The following is a 26,402-nucleotide window of genomic DNA, read 5'->3' as shown; positions in this document are numbered from 1 at the left end:
GTGGCCATAACATTAGGAAAGGCCATGGCTTCGGCCTAGCTCCGGAGCCACCGCAATCCGCGGGTCACAGTGTGTGCGGATCCGAATGGGGTGACCCGTTCGGATCACGGATCAACTGTGATCCGTGGCACCACTATTAGGAACAGTGATATCTCTCCTCCTCCAGTCAGTCCCATCCCCCACAGTTAGAAACGCTTCCTAGGGAACACATTTAACTCCTTGATCACCCCCTAGTGTTAATCCCTTCCCTGCCAGTGAAATTTACACAGTTGGTTCACACTGGTGCGATTTGACATGTGATTTGACATTGCATGTCAAATTGGCTGCATTTTCCATCAATTGCACCATCCTAATCAGTGCGCCGCTGCATCTGCGCCGCTGCACCAATTTCAAAAATACGCTTCTGTACTACTTTTCGTGATTTAGGCCCACAATTTACATTGACATCTGTGCAGAAACCTGCACAGATGTCTCTGTAATTGCGGCCAAAATTGGCACTGACCAGCAGGCGTGAAATAGCTGAACTCACACAGATTCACTCCCGCAGCCCAGTGTGAACCTGGGCTGATCACTGTATAAGTATCACTGGCCCCCAAAAAAGTGTCACAAGTGTCCGATCTGTCCGCTGCAATGTCGCAGTCCCGCTAAAAATTGCTGATCACCGCCATTACTAGTAAAAAAAAAAAAATATAATAAAAATGACATAAAATATTGCAACAACCGCCATTTTATTCTCTAGGGTCTCTATTACAAAAATATATAATGTTTTGGGGTTCTAAGTAATTTTCTAGCAAAAAAAATAAATAATGATTTTAACTTGAAAAGAGCTGTCAGAAAAAGGTTTGGTGTTTAAGTGGTTAAACGTTCCCTAATTTACATACATACGTTTATTCCTTTGAAGTGATACAATGTTTAGACTTAAAGCGGTAGTTCACCCGCAAAAAAAATTTTAAGATTAGATTCATGCTCATTTTGTCTAGGGGAATCGGCTATTTTTTTTAAAAACGGTCACATCTATCACGTCAAGATTTTCCGAAAGTAGCCGAACGGTGTGCAGGCGCAGTATAGAGCTGCACCGACGTTCGGCTTCTTTCGGCTACTAGTGACGCGATGGATGCGACTAGGGTTGTCCCGATACCACTTTTTTAGGACCGAGTACAAGTACCGATACTTTTTTTCAAGTAGTCGCCGATACCGAATACCGATACTTTTTTTAAATGTGTCCCCAAATGCAGCCATGCCCCCCCCCATATGCAGCCATGTCCCCCACATATGCAGCCATGTCCCCCACATATGCAGCCATGTCCCTCTAGCCATGTCCCCCACATATGCAGCCATGTCCCTCTAGCCATGTCCCTCACATATGCAGCCATGTTCCTCTAGCCATGTCCCTCACATATGCAGCCATGTCCCTCACATATGCAGCCATGTCCCTCTAGCCATGTCCCTCACATATGCAGCCATGTCCCTCTAGCCATGTCCCTCACATATGCAGCCATGTTCCTCTAGCCATGTCCCTCACATATGCAGCCATGTCCCTCTAGCCATGTCCCTCACATATGCAGCAATGTCCCTCTAGCCATGTCCCTCACATATGCAGCAATGTCCCTCTAGCCATGTCCCTCACATATGCAGCAATGTCCCTCTAGCCATGTCCCTCACATATGCAGCAATGTCCCTCTAGCCATGTCCCTCGATGCGGCAGCGCGATGCGGCGGCGGGGGGGGGAAAGGGGGGGGGGAAGTATTCTATTTAGGTATCGGGGGTATTTGCACGAGTACGAGTACTCCCGCAAATACTCGGTATCGGTCCCGATACTGGTATCGGTATCTGGACAACCCTAGATGCGACCGTCGGAAGCCTGTCGGAAGACTGTCAATCAAGAAGGAACGCCCAGTCCTGAAGACCATACCCGTAAGCGGTGGAGAAGATCGCTCTATAAAATGGTAAGTACTGCTTCGTTTTTAAAAAAAACTAGCCGATTCCCTTTTACAAAATGAGCATCAATCTAATCTTAAAGAAAAATTTGCGGGTGAACTCCCGCTTTAAGTCTAAACATTGTATCACTTCAAAGGAATAAACTTCTGTATGTAAATTAGGAAACGTTTAACCACTTAAAACGCCAAACCTTTTTCTGACAGCTCTTTTCAAGTTAAAATCATTATTTTATTTTTTCCTAGAAAATTACTTAGAACCCCAAAACATTATACATTTTTTTAATAGAGACCCTAGAGAATAAAATGGCGGTTGTTGCAATATTTTATTGTTGCACTGTATTTGCGCAGCAGTCTTTTTATATGCATTTTTTTGGGGAAAAAACTAGCCAGTAAAGTTAGCCCATTTTTTTTTGTATAAATGTAAAAGACTTTACGCCGTGAGAATCGTGATCTTCATTCCAAGCAAAAAATTTGTGATTCTCATTTTGGCCAGAATCGTGCAGCTCTAATATATGTACGTTGCCCTTTAAGCCCAGCCGTGGGGTCACGGGAGCGTGCACGCGACCCAGTCCGAAGCTCCGTGACCGTGGGACTCACGGACTCGATCGCCACTGGAGTCCCGCGATCGGTCCCCGGAGCTGAAGAACGAGGAGAGCTGTGTGTAAACTGTGTGCTTCACTGTCGCGCCGTGATCGATTGTGTGTTCCCTTATATAGGGAATCACAATAGATGACGTCACACCTACAGCCACACCCCCCTACAGTTAGAAACAGACATGAGGTCACACATAACCCCATCAGCGCCAGTGTTCGCCATAATGTCGCAGTCACGGAGAAAAAAAAAAAAAAAAAAAAAAAAAAAAAAAAAAATCGCTGATCGCCGCTATTAGTAGAAAAAAAAAAATTAATAAAAATGCAATAAAACTATCCCCTATTTTGTAAACGCTATAAATTTTGCGCAAACCAACCGATAAACGCTTATAGCGATTTTCTTTACCAAAAATAGGTAGAAGAATACGTATCGGCCTAAACTGAGGAAAACATATATATATATATATATATATATATATATATATATATATATATATATATATATATATATATATATATATATATATATATATATATATATATATAATTTTTTTTGGGGATATTTATTATAGCAAAAAGTAAAAAATATTGCATTTTTTTTCAAAATTGTCGCTCTATTTTTGTTTATTGCGCAAAAAATAAAAACTGCAGAGGTGATCAAATACCACCAAAAGAAAGCTCTATTTGTGGTAAAAAAAGGACGCCAATTTTGCTTGGGAGCCACGTCGCACAACCGCGCAATTGTCTGTTAAATCGACGCAGTGCCAAATCGCAAAAACTGGCCGGGTCCTTTAGCTGCCGAAAGGTCCGGGTCTTAATCGGTTAATTGATATTTTTCTAGCGACCTGAATTCGGCTTTAAAAAAAATATTTTTAAGTGCCATTAAACTACCAAACGGTGTCAATGCTTATTCCCCAACACAACAAAGCCTTGTGTGATTTTCAAACAATCAAGCTTTATGATATTTCAATGCAGTCCCAATAGTAATGAACAGTATCAACCTTTACTTTTCCTGTGTAACAAATCTCCCGCAGATCTATTATGCATCCCCCTTTCAGCATTAGTCGGAATTCACAGAAAAACAAGTGCTACAACAAACCTGTAAAATTACTAATAAGAAGGAGAAAAAATAAATATAAAAAAATAAATAAAAATCAGCTATAAGTGCTCATTACCAAGACACCTCAGTGATCGTCCTTCTCTCTGTAGAGTTTAAACAGTACACTAAATTACAAATGTCATTGTGGTAAAACGCCGCTGTTTATCTTTAAAAAGTAATTATGCCAGCTGACGAAGAATACCTCATTTGTAGACTACTGACTGAAAGGAACAAAATAACACGGTTTTATCTGTGATAATAAGACACAGGAAATTTGTATTATTGTAATGGGCCTCTCAGAGGTTATTCACACACCTATTATTTAACACAAATGGGTTGGGGGAAAAGATTTCAATGCGTAGATGGAAGTTTTTAAAAAAACGAAAACTTTGCTATTAAAACATTATTAAGCAAACTTTAAAAAGCAGGTCACTATTTGTTGAGTGTTAAAACCATTAGTAGAAAAAAATGACCCAAGGTTTAGTGAACAGTAACTTAAAGCGGGAGTTCACCCGAAAAAAAAAAATTAACATTAGATTGATGCTCATTTTGTCAAGGGGAATCGGGTGTTTTTTTTTTTTTTAAATCGAAGCAGTACTTACCGTTTTAGAGATACATCTTCTCCGCCGCTTCCGGGTATGGTCTTCAGGACTGGGCGTTCCTATTTGATTGACAGGCTTCCGACGGTCGCATACATCGCGTCACGAGTAGCCGAAAGAAGCCGAACGTCGGTGCGGCTCTATACGGCGCTGCGCACCGACGTTACTACTTTTGGAAAATCGTGACGCGATGTATGCGACCGTCGGAAGCCTGTCAATCAAATAATAACGCCCAGTCCCGCAGCCCATACCCGGAAGCGGCGGAGAAGATCTATCTCCAAAACGGTAAGTACTGCTTCGATTTTAAAAAAAAAAACACCCAATTCCCCGTGACAAAACGAGCATCAATCTAATGTTAAAAATTAACTTTTTGGGTGAACCTCCACTTTAACCACTTGGCGACCGCTGCACGACTATATACGTCGGAGGAATGGCACGCCTGGGCATATGGACTTATATATACGTCCCCTTTGAAAAGCGGCATTATGGTCACTGGTGCCCGACGCGAGCTCCGTGAGTGTGATCGCGGGTCCCGCGGACTTGATATCCGCTGGGAGTCCAGCAATCGTCTCATGGAGAGGAAGAACAGGGAAATTCTGATGTAAACAAGAATTTCCCTGTTCTGCCTAGTGACAGGACACTGATCACAGATCGAGAGCAGTGATCAGTGTCGTGTCACACGTAACCCAGCCCCCACACAGTTAGAACACATCCCTAGGACACACTTAACCCCTTCAGCACCCCCTACTGGTTAACCCCTTCACTGCCAGTCACATTTACACAGTAATCCTCCCCGTCACCCCGCTCGCTCCCAGCAACCTGCTGCCGTTCCACCTGCAGCCTTTTGGACCGGACCTGATCCTTTTACCGGTAAGACCCTGTCTTTTCAGACCCATTCCCCCGGAATCGCTGAGAACCGTCCTTGTAAGGACAGCCACCCCAGCGATTCCAATTGTGGCATACTGCTATATTGCAAACCCACATCCGACCCCACACCACCCTACACCACCACCCACGATCGCCCCGCATCCTTGGCGCTTCTTGCATTGCGTCGCGCGGCCCTTTTCCCCGCATCCGCGCCAGACCTGGCTCTTTCACGGCCGCTGAAATCAGGAAACACCGCGGCTTCAGCCGCGGCCTAGCGGCGCGCCGCAGCCAGGCACAAATTTCAGCCCAAAAACTCTTTAGATCTGGGAAAGAAACTCCCACCCTATCCCTGGAGGACCCCATCCTTCTGGGATCAGTAATCAGTACTGTGTTTATTGATTTCATGAACAAACCTGAGGCTTAGGCCTCGGTCGGCGTCCATCTTGGTACACCCTCAGAACGAGGACACCTATCACCCTCCTTTCCTCCCTCTATCCAACGATACTTGGTCCAGGGCTTTGCAGCCGATCGCCCCTCAGGGATCAGGAAGGAATTTTTTCCCTGTGACAGCACATTGGCTCAGCTCTGCCAGGGTTTTTTTTTGCCTTCCTCCGGACCAAGATCAAGAGAAAGGATTCTGCGAATCCTCCCTCCAATTGTAAATTAAATCATCAACCCCCCCCCCCCACAGTGACAGGCAACAATGGGTAATCTGCGTTACTCTCCGGACTCTATTCGGGGTCTGAGACAATTCGCAACTACATTACCAGCCGTCACCAAAAAGGCCTTAAAAATAGACCAACTCTGGAGAGTCGATCGACGATCGATCATCAAAAATGTTAACCACTTAACACAACTAAAGCACATATCATGTGCTTTGATTAATACAAGATCGGCAGTAAAACACCGATTAGAAATCCACGATTTCTTACTACAAAACGACCTAGACTGCCTCTTTATTACAGAAAGTTGGCTCTCAGACGACTGCAACACCATTCTCGGTGAACTGGTGCCAGAAAACTATCACCTAATAACGGAAAACAGAATAGGGCAAAGAGGAGGAGGCCTTGCGGTGATCCATAAGAATCACATTGCAATCACTAAACCAGCCCTCCAAAATCCTCTTCCATTTATGGAAACCCTTACTCTTCAACTTCAAACTTCCCCCCAGGAGACCGTTCACATTCTCCTCTGCTATAGGCCACCTGGGCCAAAATCGCAGTTTTTCCCTTCACTAACAGAGTTTATATCCACTTATACCCTCAACAGCAAACACATTTTGCTGCTCGGGGACTTTAATCTGTGGGCTAACTCCGCACAGGATCCCATTGCGGACGCCTGCATCAATCACTTAGAGGGATTAGGACTGCAGCAACTTATATGCGGGCCAACACATGCTTCAGGTCACACACTGGACCTAATTTTCAGACAAAATCTGGAAATAAGCATTTTAGAAAATGAACCATTGCCATGGACAGACCACCATGCAATTAATTTCATAATTGTCAAAATCCCCCCAGTGTCAAAAGCACCCAAACCGGTGACAATACACTGGGCTAGATCTCAGAAGAAGCTCCACTCAGAACTCTTCAAATCTACCTTGGGAAACAGAATCAAAACTATCCAGTCTCAGCAAACAGCCGTAGATACACTGGAGGCCATAAACGCAGCCTTGCTACACTCAGCCGACTTAGTAGCACCGAAACGCAAATTCGGCATCCGGAGGAAAAAGTCTGGCTGGTTTAACAACCAGCTATCGCTTCTGAAGCAAGAGCGCAGGAGGGCGGAAGCCGCCTGGAAAAGAAGCCCTGCAGAGGATAATCTCATCATCTACAGAGCAATAACAACACGATATCACAAAGAAATTTTTAAAGCCAAGAAACATCATTTTTCTATGGCGATTAACAGCTCCCTAAACCGCCCCCGCGAACTATTCAAAATGGTCACCCAGACCATGAATCCGGGATGTCTTGAAGTCCCCAACTCAGACACCCAAGAGTTCTGTAATGAACTATCTGATTTCTTCATTGGCAAAATTGAAAGAATCCGGGAACGTATTCTGCAAAACGATACCCCCCCCAATCCGGCTGTCAATCAGCCACGAAATACCCGCAGAAACTTGCTACAAGCAACAAAGTTCACTCTGGAACCTATTTCCAGCGATACCACAAAAAATATCATCGGTGCCTTGCGTAACAGCACATCGCCCAATGATATCATCCCCACTAAACTGTTGAAGGATTGTGCCGACATTCTGGCACCACCCATCACACAGCTTATAAACCAGTCTTTTAAGGAAGGCATAGTGCCATCCCTGCTGAAAGAGGGCACAATCCAGCCCATCTTGAAAAAAACGAATCTGGATCCCAAGGACCCAATTCACCGCCGTCCCATAACAGGCCTAAACGTTCTCTCCAAGATAATGGAGAAAGTAGTGGTACACCAGCTGCAACAGCATCTGGATACCCATAATCTACTGGATCCATTACAATCAGGCTTCCGTCCTGGACACGGGACAGAAACGGCCTTACTTAAAATATGGGACGACGTCCTCGAGGCCGCAGACGAAGGAGAATCTTGTCTCCTGGTTCTGCTGGACCTAAGCGCAGCCTTTGACACGGTAGACCACAAACTGTTACTTATGCGACTAGCGTCGGTAGCAGGAGTCGCAGAAGGTGATTTACCATGGTTTTCTTCCTTTCTGGAAAACCGATCACAAACAGTCAAATTGGGTTCCTTCACGTCAGAAAAGCGCACGGTGTCATGTGGAGTCCCCCAAGGATCCCCCCTGTCACCGGTGCTTTTCAATATCTATCTTCGCCCTCTCTTTGACATTATCAGTAGCCAAGAACTACTCTATCACTCTTATCCAGACGATACGCAACTGTACTTGCGCATCGGCAACAAAAAGAATCATCATCCCAGTTTAGAGAAATGTCTCTCTTTGATTGACAACTGGATGACCAAGAGCTATCTTAAACTTAATAGTTCTAAAACAGAACTCCTTGTGTTTCAAGCCAGCCGAAAGAGTCAAGTGGAAACAACTTGGACACCACCGCCCATTCTGGGCCAAATCATCAACCCTAGCTCCAAAGTCAAAAGTCTCGGGGTCATTTTTGACACCTTCATGACAATGGACGCACAAATAGGGTCAGTAGTCAGCAGAGCGCACCATCTGTTGCGCCTACTACGCAGACTTATTCCATTTATCCCCAAAGAAGACGTAGCAGTCGTGGTGGGAACAATCGTGAATTCCAGACTGGACTATGCTAACGCCCTGTACCTCGGACTCCCAAAGTACCAAATCTCCCATCTGCAAGTCGTTCAGAATACGGCCGCCAGACTGGTGACTGGGAAAAAAAAATGGGAATCAATCTCACCTTCGTTGAGAACCCTTCACTGGCTGCCAGTAAAAGACAGAATTGCATTTAAAGCACTCTGCCTGACACATAAGTGCATCCATGGGAAGGCTCCGCAATATCTTTGCGACAAGATAGAACCTCACAATTCGAATCGCGTTCTGCGATCCACCGACCAAAATCTGGTCAGAGTACCTAAAACCAAGTACAAATCCAAAGGAGAAAGAAGGTTTGCTTTCCAGGGTCCTAGACTATGGAACGCTTTACCAACCAGCATTCGGTTGGAGGAAGACCACCTGACTTTCAGAAGACGAATCAAAACTCTGCTCTTTTGAGGTCATGAGTCATAAACAACTAGCGCCCAGAAGCGATTCAGTTCGCATGTGCTGCGCTCTATAAATTTTTCATTCATTCATTCATTCATTAATCAGTGCATTGTATAGCACTGATCGCTGTATAAATGTGAATGGTCCCAAAATAGCGCCAAAATTGTTCTATGTGTCCGCCATAATGTTGCAGTCACAATAAAAAAATGCTGATTGCCGCCATTACTAGTAAAAAATAAATATATAAATAAAAATGCCATAAACTATCCCCTATTTTGTAGACACTATAACTTTTGCGCAAATCAATCAATAAACGCTTCTTGACAAAATATGTAGAAGAATACATATCGGCCTAAACTGAGGAAAAACATTTTTTTATATATTTTTTTAGGGGTTATTTATTATAGCATAAAGTTAAAAATATTTCTTATTTTTTTCAAAATTTTAAATTTTTTTTTGCTTATAGCGCAAAAAATAAAAACTGCAGAGGTGATAAAATACCACAAAAAGAAAGCTCTATTTGTGGGGAAAAAAATAACATCAATTTTGTTTGGGAGCCGCGACTCACGACTGTGCAATTGTCAGTTAAAGCGACGCAGTGCCGAATCGCAAAAAGTGCTCTGGTCTTTGGACAGCCAAATAGTCCGGGGCTTAAGTGGTTAAGAATGACTACAAATATATGACTGCTGGTAGTTACATCTCCTTTTTTATCTAGGAGTGCCAACCTCTCCTTCAGCCCCCTTATCCAATCACTGGCTACATCTTGGAGCCTTAACCTCCGCAACCTTTCCAGAATTCGCCCCTTCCTGACTAAGACCCCATTCACACCTGAGCGACAGCCGCGTTCGGCGGTAGCGGCGTATTTTGCCGCGGGTGTGAAACTTTCAATTTTTTTTTTTTTTTTTCAAAAGTCTTCCCATTGCTGTCAATGGGAAAACGCCACTGTCGCCTGAAAAAAAGGGTTCGGGACTTTTTTTCAGGCGACAGGCGTTCGGCGTCTATGAGATGTGAACCATCTCCATAGACAGCAATGGGAATTCTCCCCTCTAGCGGCAGAAGCGTCCGGCGTTTTGTCGCTCAGGTGTGAATGCAGCCTTAAAGACACCACAAAACAACACATTCACTCCTTAGTTATTTCCTGCCTTGACTACTGCAACTCCCTCCTCACTGGCCTACCCTTACACAGGCTATCCCCTCTTCAGTCTATTATGAATGCTGCCGCTAGACTAATACACCTTACTAACCGATCTGACAGCTGCTCCTCTCTGCCAATCCCTTCACTGGCTTCCCCTACCCCACCGTATAAAATTCTAAATGCTAACCATAACATACAAGGTCGTCCACAACATCGCCAATCTCATCCAAATCATTCTCTCTGCTCCTCCCAAGACCTCCGGCTCTCTAGCTCCCTTGTTACCTCCTTACCATGCTCACCTCTAGGACTTCTCCAGAGCCTCTCCCATCCTCTAGAACAGTGGTCATCAACCCTGTCCTGCAGGGCCCACTAACAGGCCAGGTTTGCAAGATAACTGAAATACATCACAGCTGATATCATTTGCTCCTCAGTGATTGCAGTATTCTAGACTGCATCTCCCCATGGTAATACATAAAACCTGGCCTGTTAGTGGGCCCTGCAGGACAGGGTTGATGACCACTGCTCTAAAACTCCCAGCCCCAGCATGTCTGGTCAGCCCCTACCCTGTCTGCCTTTAGACGATCCATAAAAACTCACTTATTCGGGGAAGCCTACCCCACCTCCACCTAAGAACTGTACCCGAGTCACCTCCATGAGATCATCCCATGCAGCCATTACCATTTGTATCACCTCCCCCTCCCTTTAGATCAGGGGTAGGCAACCATGGCACTCCCATCATGTCTCTAGGATTCATGCCTGTAATTGTCAGGGTCTTGCAATGTCTCATTGGACTTGTAGTTTCACCACAGCTGGAGGGCCGAGGTTGTCTACCCCTGCTTTAGATTGTAAGCTCCATGAGCAGGGCATTCCCGTCCTTACTGTATTGTAATTGTACTGTCCTACCCCCCAGCCCCTACATTGTAAAGTTCTGTGCAAACTGTTAGTGCTATATAAAGCCTATACAATAATAATATCTATGCACTGATTTTCATAATCTAGCATAAAACATCATTTAATTGGTCCAAACATACATAGGAATACATTTTTGGTACCCTAAAGCCAGCCATAAATATATTGAGTCGAGATTCGAACCATGTATAGGCAGGTGGAATGTACCCAAGTTGATCGATCAATCAACTTGGGTACAGCCAGCCTGTTGGATCAGTATTCACTGTGTTATCCCGGCGGGGACGGCTTCCCCCGCCAGAAGAACACAATGGGGGTTATTTACTAAAAGCAAATTCACTTTGCACTACAAGTACACATGGAAGTGCAGTCACTGTAGATCCGAGGGGGACATGCAAGAAAAAAAAAAAAAACACAGCATTTTAGCTTGCACATGATTGTATAATAAAATCAGCAGAGCTTCCCCTCATTTCAGATCTACCCCTCAGATTTACAGAGACTGCACTTCCAAGTGCATTTTCAGTGCAATTTCAAGTGGACTTTGCACTTGTAGTTTACATTTGTAGTGTAAAGTTGATTTGCCTTTCGTAAATAACCCCGACTGTCTTAATGGTGAAATTGAGTGATTTTCTTTCCTGCAACCATTGCTTCGTCTATGGCCGGCATTACAGCTCATTGAAACAGATCTACTAGAACTGGAGAGTGCAAAATCTGGTGCAGCTGTGCATTGTAGCCAATCGGCTTCTAACTTCAGCTTGTTCAGTGAGGCTGTGTTCATACCTCCGACAGATGCCGCTCGGATCAGGGGTCCAGTGCGCCCCTGCTCTCCATTTCAGGGACAAATCGGGGCTGACTTTTTGCCTGAATTTGGGACTGAAACAAAGCCAAAGACGCACAGAACTCCTGTGCAAGCCGCTCTACAGCTGCAACAGATATATGTGAAGCGGCTCCATAGAGAGCCGGTGACAATCTCCTGTCATGCGGTGAAACCCACATCCAATTCACATAGGTGTGAACCCTATGCAGAGCTGCACCAGATTTTGCACTCTCCAGTTTTAGTAAACCAACCCCAGTGTTGTATTCCTCTCGATAAGAGCACATCTTTGGAAGGTAGAAATGTAAAGAAAGTTTGAAAAGATATAAATGATTGTTTATTCTACAAAGATGTGCTAAATGGTCTGGATGGATTTGTTGGCACCCCTAGAAAAGGTTATAAATAACTAGATATTTCAAACTGGTTTTCTGTCATTTGTATCACATCTTTAATCTTGCACTCAGTTAGCCTAATTAACCCCTTTTGCTGCCATGGACGCAAGGAATACAGCAGCATAGAACTGTCTCCAGTCTGCAATGTATATATACGTACCGCGGTCGGCAAGTAAAGTACCACTAAACGATATCTCTATTCCCCCAAAATAATCCATACACATCCACTATTTAATGACCCTCTAATCTATTTTTCATTAAATTGTTTCCCTGGCTAACAATGAATGGCACCACAAGTACGACATGTGTGTTTTGTAGAGGGGCACTGAAACCAAAAGCAGGATGCACTTGGCTAAAAATATATATATAATTGTATTATATTCAACTTTTTAAAGAATATCATAAATTTAAATAAAATAAAAATGTATTGTTTGCCAGTATTAGGGCATGAAAAGCTCAAGAAAAATGTATCCTTTTAAATTCTATGTCTTCACACTGGTCTGTTGTGCTTAGATTGTGGTGTTAAAGGGGAGTTTCACAGATTTCTTTTTTTCTTTTAAAGTCAACAGCTACAAATACGGCAGCTGCTGACTTTTAAAATAAGGACACTTACCTGTCCAGGGCGCCCGCGATGTCAGCACCCGAAGCCGATCCGTCCCTCGCAGGTGCTGCCGCCGCCATCTTTGGCAAGGGAATCAGGAAGCGAAGCCTTGCGACTTCACTTCCTGGTTCCCTACTGCGCAACTCGCGCTGCGCAATCCCACCGCGGGCACCCTGGACAGGTAAGTGTCCTGCACGGTTTTAGAGATATCCCCTGTATCAGCATGTGACGTCATCGGCACATGCACACCGAAGCAACGGCTCATTCGTGCCATTGCTTCAGCTGATGTGCCGTTACCAGCGGGACCCATGACATCATCACGGCTCTGGCCAATCACAGCGTCCACGATACTTGGAAATAACTCCGGGAGACATGTCGCTGAGAAGAGCAGTGTGTCGGGCCCGCTGCGGGGGCTTTGATCGAAGGTACGTTTTTTTCATAATGAGCTAGTATGCTGTGCATACTAGCTCATTATGCCTTTGTGTTGAAGTTTTTTTTTAGTAGGTTTACAGCCACTTTAAAAATCCTGCTTGCTGCATTTTTGGTTAAAAAAAAAAAAAAAACACACCTCCCCGTTAAAATGCATTGAAAACGCATTAATAACGCACCTGTGTTACATTTTTTAAGCAATTTTTGAGTCACATGACCTATGAAAAACACACAATAAGCACAGTACAATTGTGGTAAAATCAAATGCGTTTTTCTTTGCCATTATCAGCAAAATACAGAAAACATAACTTTTGGCCGCCAAAATGTTGGTGCATCTCTATTTTTTTGCGTGTTAAATGTGCAAAATCAGGCGATTTTGTGTGCATTCATCAAACACCATAGTGCGAATGTCCTGGTTCACCATTTCAGAACGAATTTTGGGCTGAATTCGGACATGAAACGGACCAAAAGACACACAGGGCTCCTCTGCAAATTCGCACCGGAGATACATCTGAGACATGTGAACCAGCTCCATAGAGAGCCATTCACATTCTCCTGCTATTGCGAATTGTATGCAGCGATTTTTACATCCAATTCGCAACAGTGTGGACCTGGCCTCATAATCAGCTACAGCAAATAGTTTTTTCCTTTTGGAATAAAAAAATTTACATAAGCTGATCATTTTAATCACTTGCCGACCGCATAACTTAGTTATACGGCGGCAGAGCAGCGCCTACCTAGTACGTGATCTGGTACTTCCCAGTAGGGGGCGCACGCAGGCGCCACAGCTGTGCTGTGATTAGACACAGCACAAGCCATTCAGCAGGTGTCGGCCAATGGATGTCCACCAGCACACGCTGATCGGCGAGGAAAGACACAGGACAGAGCTCTTCCTATGTAAACAAGGCAGAGCTCTGTTCTGTGCTGGATTTTGTTTCCCTGGAATAAACGACCATCACATCCCTCAGGCCCCATTCACAACTCAGCGTTTTGTAGCTTGAAGCTCTAAAACCCTGGAGGAGAAAAAAATATATATTATTCTCTATGGAGTTGGTTCACATCTCCACTCCAAGTCGCCTGAAGCTTAAAAAAGGTCGGAAACCTTTTTTTGTAGCTCAAATTAGGCAGATTTGTGCGATTTTTTTTTCCCCCCCACAGAAATGAATGGAAATGCGCCATTTGCATGCTTTTGTGCGCATTCGTGCATTGTTGCTAGAGGTGCACTGAAATTTTGGCCGGTGAAAAATTGTGTTATCGGGCAGAATGTAGTAAAGAGAAAAAGGTGCCGATAATGGCACCGAACACGCATGCGATTTTGCCACCATTTTACTGTGCTTATGGAGTGTTTTTTTATAGGTCATGTGACTCAAAAACCGCATCAAAAACATAACACAGGTGCGTTAATGATGTGTTCTTCCTGAGTTTTCATTGCATTTTAACTGAGAGGTGCATTTTTTTTAACTGACCGAAAATGCAGCAAGCAGGATTTTTAACACCACCATGGAAAGCGCAATAGACCAGTGTGCAGACATACATAGAATTTAAAGGGATACATTTTTCTTGCGCTAAACGTGCCAATAAATTCATATTCGTTTAAATTGATGATGTTATATAATTGTATTATATTCAACTTTTTAATTATCAAAATAAAAAAAAAATGGTAAAACTGTCATTTTTGGTTTTCGGCCAAGTGCATCCTGCATTTTCAGTTTCGGCACCAAAATTTCCATTCGATGCACCTCTAGTTTTTGCATGATTTTCTGCTCAAATAAAAAACAAATGTAAAACAAAAATAAAAAAAAAATTCAATAATATATGAATAAATAAATAAATACACAAATAACTAAAAGGCATTACAAATAAATAAAATAAATTAATATGTAATAAAACATAAATAAATAATAATTAACCCCTAATCTTGAAGTGATATTAAATGATGGTGTAGTTTTAAAAAAAAACAAATATGTTATACTTACCTGCACTGTGCAGTGGTTTTGCACAGAGCAGCCCAGATCCTCTTCTTCTCGGTCCCTCGCGGGCGCTCTTGGTCCCTCCCTCCTACCGAGTGCCATCACAGCAAGCAGCCTGCTATGGGGGCACCCGAGCTAAGCTGCAGCTCCCTGTGTGTCCCTCTCCTCATTGGCTCACTGACTTTGATTCACAGCAGCAGGAACCAATGGCACCAATGTCTCAGCCAATCAAGAGGGAGAGTCCCGGACAGCCGTGTCTCTCGTACAACACTGGATCGAGATGTGTAACTATTAGGGGGGATGATGGGGGCTGCACACTGAAGGTTCTTATAATGCAATATGTTAAATAAAAAATCTCCTGCTTTTAGAACCACTTAACCACTTCATTACTGGGCACTTAAACCCCTTTGTTGCAATTTGAATGACAATTGCGCGGTCATACAACACTGTACCCAAATTATATTTTTTTCATTTTTTTCCCACAAATAGAGCTTTCTTTTGGTGGTATTTGATCATCTCTGCAGTTTTTATTTTTTGCGCTATAAACAAAAAAAGACAAACATTTTTGAAAAAAAAAAAAAACACAATATTTTTTACTTTTTGTTAATATAATATCCCAATTTGTGTTGAAAAAAAATGTATTGTTTTCCTCAGTTTAGGCTGATACGTATTCTTTTACATATTTTTGTTAAAAAAAAAAACGCAATAAGCGTATATTGATTGGTTTGCGCAAAATTTATAGCACCTACAAAATAGGGAATAGATTTATGATTTTTTTTTTTTTTTTACTAGTAATGGCGGCAATCTGTCATTTTTTATTTTTTTTTGTCAGGCCTGTAAGGCATGTGATATCAGACACTTTTGACACTATTTTGGGACCATTCACATTTATACAGCGATTAGTGCTATAAAAATGCACTGATTACTGTATAAATGTGACTGTCAGGGAAGGGGTTAACACTAGGGGTGAGTAAGGGGGTTAAATGTATTCCCTGGGTGTGACTCATAGGCCCCTTTCACACGGGGCGGATCAATAATGATCCGCCCCGTGCACCGCCGCTTGCTCAGCGGGGATCGCTCCGTTGATCCCCGCTAAGCCCGCTGATGACAAAGCGCTCCCCCGCACACTGTGCAGGGACCGCCCTGTCTTTTCTCCGCTCTCCCCTATGGGGGGGATCGGATGAACACAAACCGTCTGTCCGTGTTCACCCGATCCGCCAGATGGATGGAAAAGTAGGTTGTTTTGTTTACTGTCAGGTGCTTACACTAAGGGCCCTTTCACACCTGCAGGCCGGACGGATGGAAAAGTAGGTTGTTTGGCGGATCGGATGTCAGCGGGCATGTCACCGCTGACATCCGCGGCTCCATAGAGAAGCACGGAGCGCCCGTTCAGGTCCGCCTAAAAAACTGGCAGGCAGACCTGAACGGGCCTCCTGTGTAAAGGAGCCCTAACTGTGTGTGGAGGGGACTGACTGGGGGAGGTGACCGATGCTGTGTCCCTATGTACAAGGGACACAGCATCGGTCTCCTCTCTCCCTGACAGGACGTTTACACACAGAGCTCCACGTCCCTGCTGTCACTGCCGATCGCGGGTACCTGGCAGACATCACGGCCGCCAGGCACGCGCATCGGCATCCCAGCGATGCGCCGGGCACAGTTTTTCCCCACTGCGCGCCCCCAGCGGCGCGCGCGGGGAATGCACATAAAAGGACAACCACCCGGCAGTTATGAGCCGCGCTGTGGACGTCTTTCGACTACAGCCCGGGTCTCAAGTGGTTAAAAAAAATGTATATATTATTATCATTATTATTATTCAATAATAATAATAATCACCCAAACAAAAAAATAATAAATAATTTATTATAACCCCTTTTTAAGGGTTAGGGGTTAATTTATTATTACATACTATTCATTTATGTTATTTATTTATGATCATTTGTATTGATTTGTGTAATTATTTTACATTTGTTTATTAATAGTAGTTGTAGTAGCGGTAGTATTAACACTCTTAACAAAAAATAAAATAACCCTAACCTAACTTTAACTCAAACCCCTTGCCCCTAACAAATAAATACAAATAATGAATGAATGAATGAATGAATGAATAATAATAATAATAATAATAATAATAGAAATAAAAGCTGATGGAAAAGCTAAAAAACCTGGCAACAAATCATGCAACAGATGATAGTTTTCTCTATTGGCTACAAAAAAAAACCCCACAAAAGCTCAAAAATGCTGCATTAAAAAAATGCACCAAAGTCATGCATAGTCGCTCAGGGATGAATGCAGCCTTAGGGCCCTTTCACACGTTCGGATCCCGTGAAGATCCGCTCCTTATACATCCGCTTGCTCAGCGGGGATCGCTCCACTGATCCCCGCTGAGCCAACAGATGACAGGGTGGTCCCATTCAATGTGCAGGGACCGCCCTGTCAGATCTCCGCTCTCCTCTATAGGGGGATCAGATGAACACGGACCGTCTGTCCATGGTCACCCGATCCGATCTGCAGACGGATGGAAAAATAGGATTTTCCTCCGTCTGCAGAAACGGAGCATAGCGGGTACCGATGAGATCAGGTGTCAGCGTATATTCATCCGCAATCCCATAGGGATACATGCATGTCCGTATTTCATCCAAAAACGGATGGATGAAAAACGGACATACGGCCTGCAGGTGTGAAAGGGGCCTTAGTGTAAGCACCTGACAGGAAACAAAACAACAAAGGTTAGGCATGCATTTAACCCCTCCCCTGCCAGTGGCATTAGTATAATCAATATACGCTTATTGGGATTTTTGTACCAAAAATATGTAGAAGAATACGTATTTGCCTAAATCGATGAAGAAATTAGATTTTATGTTTTATAGCAGAAAGTAAGAAATATTGGCTTTTCAAAATTGTCAGTCTTTTTTTGTTTATAGCGGAAAAATTAAAACCGCAGAGGTGATCAAATACCACCAAAATAAACCTCTATTTGTGGGGAGAAAGGGACATGCATTTTACTTGGGTACAACGCCGCACGACTGTGCAATTAGTTAAAGGGGTGTTCCAGGCATTTTTTGTGTTTATTAAAAGTCATCAGCTACAAAAAGTGTAGCTGCTGGCTTTTAATAAACACACACTCACCTGCTCCACGTTCCAGCGACGCACCGGCCGGGGCTCCGCTCCTCTCCCCCTCTCCCTGGCCGGAGTCTTCATCCTAAATGTGGGCTCCCGGCCGTGACAGCTTTCGGTTTCACGGCCGGGCACCCACTGCGCATGCGCGAGCTGCGCTGCGCTCTCTCATTGGACAGGCGATCGCTTGGGACCTGTCATGTGTCCCAGGCGCTCGCCTACAGGGAGGGGCTGCAGTAAGGCGTTTAAGCTATTCACCTTACCAGCCCCTCGGCGGAAGGAGGAAGTCCCACTCCTCCTGAAGCGGGACATGCCAAATGTGGCATGTAAGGGGGCGAGGAGTGTGTTAAGCGGAAGTTCCAATTTTGGGTGGAACTCCGCTTTAAAGTAACGCAGTGCTGTATCGTAAAAAATGGCCTTGTCATGAAGGGGGTACATTTTTCGGAGGTCAAGTGGTTAATAACCTCTATCAGTGTTAAATGGTTTGTCTCATCCCTGTAAAGAGCTGGAGGGCTTATACTGTGAAAAACAACAGACGTGCTGGCTGGATCGCCAGTTGAAAATAGAAGAAAGGAAACAAACGCAACCATCACATCTAAGGCTCCATTCACACCTAAGCGTAGTGCAGCGGCACCTGCTGCGCCGTGTTTTTTTAGCTTCTTTTGTGGCGTGTTTTTGTAGCGGCACCATTTATTTGAATGGGGCTCCCTCCGCTCCAAAAGGGCTCATGTACCACATTTTGTCAGAGTCAGGCATGTTTGGCAGCGCGATTTTTGCGTAGTTTGTTGCTCGCCAATTGCGGCAAAAACTGCACCGTGTTTGAGGTGCCGTTAAGAAATAATGGAATCGCAAATGCATCCCATGTTTTACAAGGATCCCGGAATCGCAAGCAGAATCACGCAATTCTAGCTGCAATACCAGGACGCTCAGGTGTGAATGGGGCCTGAGAATTGGTAAGACGCGATATAATAAATGTGGGCTTTCGGGTTTAGTACCGCTTTATCGCCCCATGCCCACTGGACAGAATAAATGGCACTTTTCAGCCTATAAAACGCACCTTTCCATCCGTGCACACAGGCGTTTCAGAAGAGGAGCGATTACAGGCTGAAAAATAAGTAAATAAAATCACCAGCGCAATCACGGGAAGAGCGTCTGGGCAGAAAAAATGTGTGAATGCGCATAAACCTGCGTTACGCTAAATGTGTTCAGATAAATTCTAATGGGCAGATAAAAAAATAAAAATGTTGGCCAACAGAATACATTTACATCAAACACACAGGTGCACAGGTGTGGGAGGGGCTAATCAGAGTGTGAATGAGAAATATTAGAAGACAGCAATACATAGGGAGCAGGGAGAGCTCCTCACAGACTGCTGGGACTTGTGGTGCCCCGGTAATGACAGTATGGAGGCTCTCCTCGGTGTAATGTCCGGTGAATTACCTGCTGAGGTGACACGGCGCTCAATCCCGGGATATGGACGGTGAGGGATCTCCTGGATACAATGTATACAACATAGCCCCGCCCACTACAACTTCCACACACGTGAGAGCCCGGCCATCGAAAACTCCATGGAAACTCCGCCCGTGTAAGGTGAAAGGAGAGCGCTGATTGGCTGGTCGCCGTGCGGTGACGGTTGGGAGTTGTATACAGACTTGTGCTCATTGTTTTCGGAAGTTGGAGAGCAGAAGGGAGGGAGCGAGGAAGGGAGGGAGCGGGAGGACTCAGTGAGGTCTTCTATTCAGAGGATCCTGCATGTCCTGTGTGTGAGCGCAACTAATGTGTTATATGGAGGTGACCACACAGCTCTGTCCTCTCATGTATTCTATGGAGGTGACCACACGTCTCCACACTGTCCTCTCATGTATTCTATGGAGGTGACCACACAGAACTCCACGCTGTCCTCTCATGTATTCTATGGAGGTGACCACACATCTCCACACTGTCCTCTCATGTATTCTATGGAATGACCACACTGTCCTCTCATGTATTCTATGGAGGTGACCACACAGCTCCACACTGTCCTCTCATGTATTCTATGGAGGTGACCACACACAGCTCCACACTGTCCTCTCATGTATTCTATGGAAGTGACCACACATCTCCACACTGTCCCCTCGTGTGTTCTATGGAAGTGACCACACATCTCCACACTGTCCTCTTATGTATTCTATGGAGGTGACCACACTGTCCTCATGTATTCTATGGAGGTGACCACACACAGCTCCACACTGTCCCCTCATGTATTCTATGGAATGACCACACATCTCCACGCTGTCCTATCATGTATTCTATGGAGGTGACCACACTGTCCTCATGTATTCTATGGAGGTGACCACACACAGCTCCACACTGTCCCCTCATGTATTCTATGGAATGACCACACATCTCCACACTGTCCCCTCATGTATTCTATGGAGGTGACCACACAGCTCCACACTGTCCTCTCATGTATTCTATGGAAGTGACCACACATCTCCACACTGTCCTCTCATGTATTCTATGGAGGTGACCACACACAGCTCCACACTGTCCCCTCATGTATTCTATGGAATGACCACACATCTCCACACTGTCCTATCATGTATTCTATGGAAGTGACCACACACAGCTCCACACTGTCCTCTCATGTATTCTATGGAAGTGACCACACACAGCTCCACACTGTCCTCTCATGTATTCTATGGAAGTGACCACACAGCTCCACACTGTCCTCTCATGTATTCTATGGAAGTGACCACACAGAACTCCACACTGTCCTCTCATGTATTCTATGGAGGTGACCACACAACTCCACACTGTCCCCTCATGTATTCTATGGAATGACCACACTGTCCTCTCATGTATTCTATGGAAGTGACCACACAGCTCCACACTGTCCTCTCATGTATTCTATGGAGGTGACCACACAGCTCCACACTGTCCTCTCATGTATTCTATGGAAGTGACCACACAGCTCCACACTGTCCTCTCATGTATTCTATGGAAGTGACCACACACAGCTCCACACTGTCCTCTCATGTATTCTATGGAGGTGACCACACAGCTCCACACTGTCCTCATGTATTCTATGGAGGTGACCACACAGAACTCCACACTGTCCTCTCATGTATTCTATGGAGGTGACCACACAGCTCCACACTGTCCTCTCATGTATTCTATGGAAGTGACCACACACAGCTCCACACTGTCCTCTCATGTATTCTATGGAAGTGACCACACAGCTCCACACTGTCCTCTCATGTATTCTATGGAGGTGACCACACAGAACTCCACACTGTCCTCTCATGTATTCTATGGAGGTGACCACACAGCTCCACGCTGTCCTCTCATGTATTCTATGGAAGTGACCACACAGCTCCACACTGTCCTCTCATGTATTCTATGGAAGTGACCACACAGCTCCACACCAGGGGCGGACTGACCATTGAGTCACTCGGGCACTGCCCGAGGGCCCCATGCCACTAGGGGGCCCCATCCGGGTTGCCAGGCTCAGTAAAACCAGGGACAGTATGTAAAAATCTGTGTTTTTTTTAGATCTGTCCCTGATATGTCCGAAAATGACATGCTTTTAATGTGAATATCCCAAGATTTTAGCTGCCCCGCCTCTGCACTACCTCCTGGCGTGGTGGCCATCTGTAAGCCAGAGGGGCCCCATAATCTTCTATTGCCCAGGGGCCCCTTGAGTTGTCAGTCCGCCCCTGCTCCACACTGTCCTCTCATGTATTCTATGGAATGACCACATGTCTCCAAACTGTCCTCTCATGTATTCTATGGAGGTGACCACACACAGCTCCACACTGTCCTCTCATGTATTCTATGGAGGTGACCACACACAGCTCCACACTGTCCTCTCATGTATTCTATGGGGGTGACCACACACAGCTCCAAACTGTCCTCTCATGTATTCTATGGAGGTGACCACACACAGCTCCACACTGTCCTCTCATGTATTCTATGGAAGTGACCACACAGCTCCACACTGTCCTCTCATGTGTTCTATGGAGGTGACCACACACAACTCCACACTGTCCTCTCATGTATTCTATGGAAGTGACCACACAGAACTCCACACTGTCCTCTCATATATTCTATGGAGGTCAGGGCTCGACAAATCCCGGTCGCCATGGCGACTAGAAATAGCGTCCTGGCGTCTTGGCTTGGAAGGTGGGCAAAAAAAAATGTAAAAAAATTTGTTCCATAGGACCGGCGCTCCGCGGACTAGGCCGAAGCCGCAGCCTCACCTAAAACATCCTGCCCGCATCTCGCCACGATCCTGGGAAAAGGCCGCGAGCAGGATCTGCCGCTCGCGCCTTTTCCCAGGATCGCTGCGGGCAGGATGTTTTAGGTGACGCAGCGGCTTCGGCCTAATCCGCGGAGCGCCTTTTCTCCAGGATCGTGGCGGACTAGGCCCCCACCTTCCCCACCGCTCGATCGCGGGGGGCCCGTGATGTCCAGTAATTGAGGCCGCGGCTTTGCGGCCTTGTGAAGTCCCCAGCTCTTCCTTGTGTGAGCTGGCGCCATCTGGTGGTGGCCGTTGGTATTACAAGTTAAGCATTACAAGTTAAACTAATGTCATTTTTCACTATTTTCACTGCCATCTTCTTCCCTCTAATTAGAACCCCCAAACATTATATATATTTTTTATCCTAACACCCTAGAGAATAAAATGGCGATTGTTGCAATACTTTCTGTCAAGCCGTATTTGCGCAGCGGTCTTACAAGCGCACTTTTTGGGGAAAAAATTACACTTTTTGTAATTAAAAAATAAGACAACAGTAAAGTTATCCCCATTTTTTTTTTATATTATGAAAGATAATGTTACGCCGAGTAAATTCATACCCAACATGTCACGCTTCAAAATTGCGTCCGCTCGTGGAATGCCGACAAACTTTTACCCTTTAAAATCTTCATAGGCGACGTTTAAAAAAATCTACAGGTTGCATGTTTTAAGTTACAGAGGAGGTCTAGGGCTAGAATTATTGCTCTCGCTCTACCAATCGCGGCGATACCTCACATGTGTGGTTTGAACACCGTTTACATATGCGGGCGCTACTCACGTATGTGTTCGCTTCTGCGCGCAAGCTCGTCGGGACGGGGTGTTTTTCTGGCTCCTAACTTTTTTAGCTGGCTCCTAGATTCCAAGCAAATTTGTCAAACCCTGGGTGACCACACATCTCCACACTGTCCTCTCATGTGTTCTATGGAGGTGACCACACATCTCCACGCTGTCTTCTCATGTATTCTATGGAAGTGACCACACATCTCCTCGTTTTATTCAGCACGTCGTGTGTTTGACGTCACCGCGTTCTGACCCGATCCGTTTTTGGAACGATGGTGTGTACGCACATCAGACCATCAGGCCACTTCAGCGGTGACCTGATGAAAACGGTCCGTCGGACCATTCTCATCGGTTTGGAACGACCGTGTGTACGGGCCTTACTGTACAGTAATCTCTAGCAACCAATTAACGAGAAGAAATCATGTGCTGTAACCTCTAGCAACCAGTCAGTGAGCGGCAATGATATGCTGTAACCTCTGGCAACCAATCGCAATCACTGCCTGATCTGATACAATAAACTGATTTTAAGTCTAGCTGATATTTATTGTATGTCTCAGAGCAGGTGGAGAGTAAAATTGCATGGGCAGGGGCCCAAGAATTTTTTTGCCCAGGGTCCAATCAACATTAACCACTTCCTTACTGGGCACTTAAACCCCTTCCTGACCAGAGGACTTTTTGCGATTCGGCACTGCGTCGCTTTAACTGACAATTGCGCGGTCGTGCGACGTGGCTCCCAAACAAAATTAACGTCCTTTTTTCCCCACAAATAGAGCTTTCTTTTGGTGGTATTTGATCACCTCTGCGGTTTTTATTTTTTGCGCTATAAACAAAAATAGAGCGACAATTTTGAAAAAAAATAAAATATTTTTACTTTGTTGCTATAATAAATAGCTCAATTTTTTTTTTTACGTTTTTTTTTTATCCTCAGTCTAGGCCGATACGTATTCTACATATTTTTAGTAAAAAAAAAAAAAAAAAAATCGCAATAAGCGACTGGTTTGCGCAAAAGTTATAGCGCCTACAAAATAAGGGACAGAATTATTATTATTTTTTTTTTTTTTTTACTAGAAATGGCGGCGATCTGCGATTTTTATTGGGACTGCGACGTTATGGCGGACACATCGGACACTTTTGACACATTTTTGGCGCCATTCACATTTATACTGCAATCAGTGCTATAAATATGCACTAATTACTGTATACATTTTTTTTTTTACTAGAAATGGCGGCGATCTGCGATTTTTATTGGGACTGCGACGTTATGGCGGACACATCGGACACTTTTGACACATTTTTGGCGCCATTCACATTTATACTGCAATCAGTGCTATAAATATGCACTAATTACTGTATAAATGCTTTTTTTTTACTAGAAATGGCGGCGATCTGCGATTTTTATTGGGACTGCGACGTTATGGCGGACACATCGGACACTTTTGACACATTTTTGGCGCCATTCACATTTATACTGCAATCAGTGCTATAAATATGCACTAATTACTGTATAAATGTGACTGGCAGGGAAGGGGTTAACACTAGGGGGTGAGGAAGGGGTTAAATGTATTCCCTGGGTGTGTTCTAACTGTGGGGGAGGGGGGGTGACTGGGGGGGGTGACCGATCTGTGTCTCTATGTACAAGAGACACAGATCCGTCTCCTCTCTCCCCTGACAGCACCGCTGTCTGCGAGAGCCGGGAATGAGAGATGATCTCATATGTAAACATATGAGATCATCTCTCATTGGCCGCACAGATCGCCTAGGAAACGGCCGCTCCGATTGGCCGTTCACGGCGATCTGTGACTGGCTGTGTCCAAGGGACACGGCCAGCACAGCAGTTCCCCGCAGCGCGCTCGGGAGCGCGCGCGGGGAACGTGCAAAGAGGAGGCCGTAAAAAGACGGCCTGTTAGAAATTGGGAGCCGCGCTGAGGCCGTACAAAGTCGTACGGCCGTCAGCAAGTGGTTAAAGGTGGCCCTGTTGGTCGTGAAAACCGGTCGTATGTATGCTCCCTAGCAATTTCCTCTATGAAAAAACTGCCCGCCAAAAATTGAAACCAGCTCTCTTTTTTCTCGTCATGTTTCTCGCCAGTTTTTTTCTCGTCGCAAAAAACGGTCATGTGTATGCTTTTCCGAGGGAAACTAAAACGTGCATGCTCAGAATCAAGTATGCAGCCAAAAAGCAGCCCAAAGGGTGGTGCCATTTGAAAGTCCCTTCATACGTGCCTTTATAGTCCCTTCATACGTGTTGTACGTCACCGTGCTTTGGTCAGACTTTTTTTTGCATGAACGCGTGTATGCAAGTTAGGCTGGAGAGGAATCACGTCGGGAAAAACTTTGGCCCGGATTCACATACATCGGCGCATATTTATGCCGCCATAGCGTATCTCATATACGCTACACCGACGTAGCGCAGAAAGGCAAGCACTGGATTCACAAAGCCAGTGCTGCCAAATCTGCGCTGGGTTTCCTTGGCGTAAGTCGTCGTAAGTGGAAGTGGGCGTGAGCCATGCAAATGAGGCGTGAGCCCATACAAATGATGGGCCGAGCGCCATAAAGATACAAATAACAAACGGCGCATGCGCCGTCCCGTGGACGCATCCAGTGCGCATGCTCAGAATCACGTCGGAACGACTCCCTAAGATATGACGGATCACTGCCTACGACGTGAACGTAACCTACGCCCAGCCATATTCACGTCCAACGTAAACAACGTAAAATACGACGGCTTGATTTCCCTGGTGCCGACCTGTGCATGGATGCTGCTGAGTTACACCTCCTTTATGGGGCATAACTTTACACCAGACGTATGACGTTCGTGAATCGGCGTATCTCCCTCATTTGCATATGTGAATAGAAAATCAATGGGAGCGGCAAATGCGCCCAGCGTAAATATGCGCCCACGATACGACGGCGTAGGCAAGTTACGTCGGTCGGATGAAGCCTATTTTCAGGCGTATCTAGTTTTGTGGGCACTGTGCACAGATACGACGGCGCATACATTTTCACTTACGCGGCGTATCTCGAGATACGTCGGCGTAAGTGCTTTGTGAATCCGAGCCTTTGTTTCTTTTTCCTGCTGAGAAAAATGGTCGCGTGTACAAGGCATTAGACAGTTGTCACTGTAACAGGAACTTCCTTTGAACGATTTCCCCCAGTACTGATGTTCAAATGGCAAATCCAACTTTTGGATTTGCTCTCATTTTTATAC

The 26,402-nt window shown here is 45.0% G+C and overlaps 1 protein-coding gene across 1 annotated transcript in view; it reads right to left on the bottom strand.

Annotated features, from left to right (window-relative positions):
• Nucleotides 1-19,679, bottom strand: part of LOC120941176 (polyamine-modulated factor 1-binding protein 1-like) — a 512,202-nt gene extending 492,523 nt beyond the window's left edge. Inside the window, exon 1 of the mRNA XM_040354465.1 lies at nt 19,579-19,679. The gene's annotated coding sequence lies outside the window, so the exon portion shown is untranslated. The remainder of the gene's footprint in view (nt 1-19,578) is intronic.
• Nucleotides 19,680-26,402: the final 6,723 nt, after the last annotated feature.

This window comes from Rana temporaria, chromosome 5 (assembly GCF_905171775.1).
Source record: "Rana temporaria chromosome 5, aRanTem1.1, whole genome shotgun sequence".
Lineage (NCBI taxonomy): Eukaryota > Metazoa > Chordata > Amphibia > Anura > Ranidae > Rana > Rana temporaria.
Note: the sequence above shows the minus strand (reverse complement) of the source record. Positions and strands in the feature narration are given on the sequence as shown.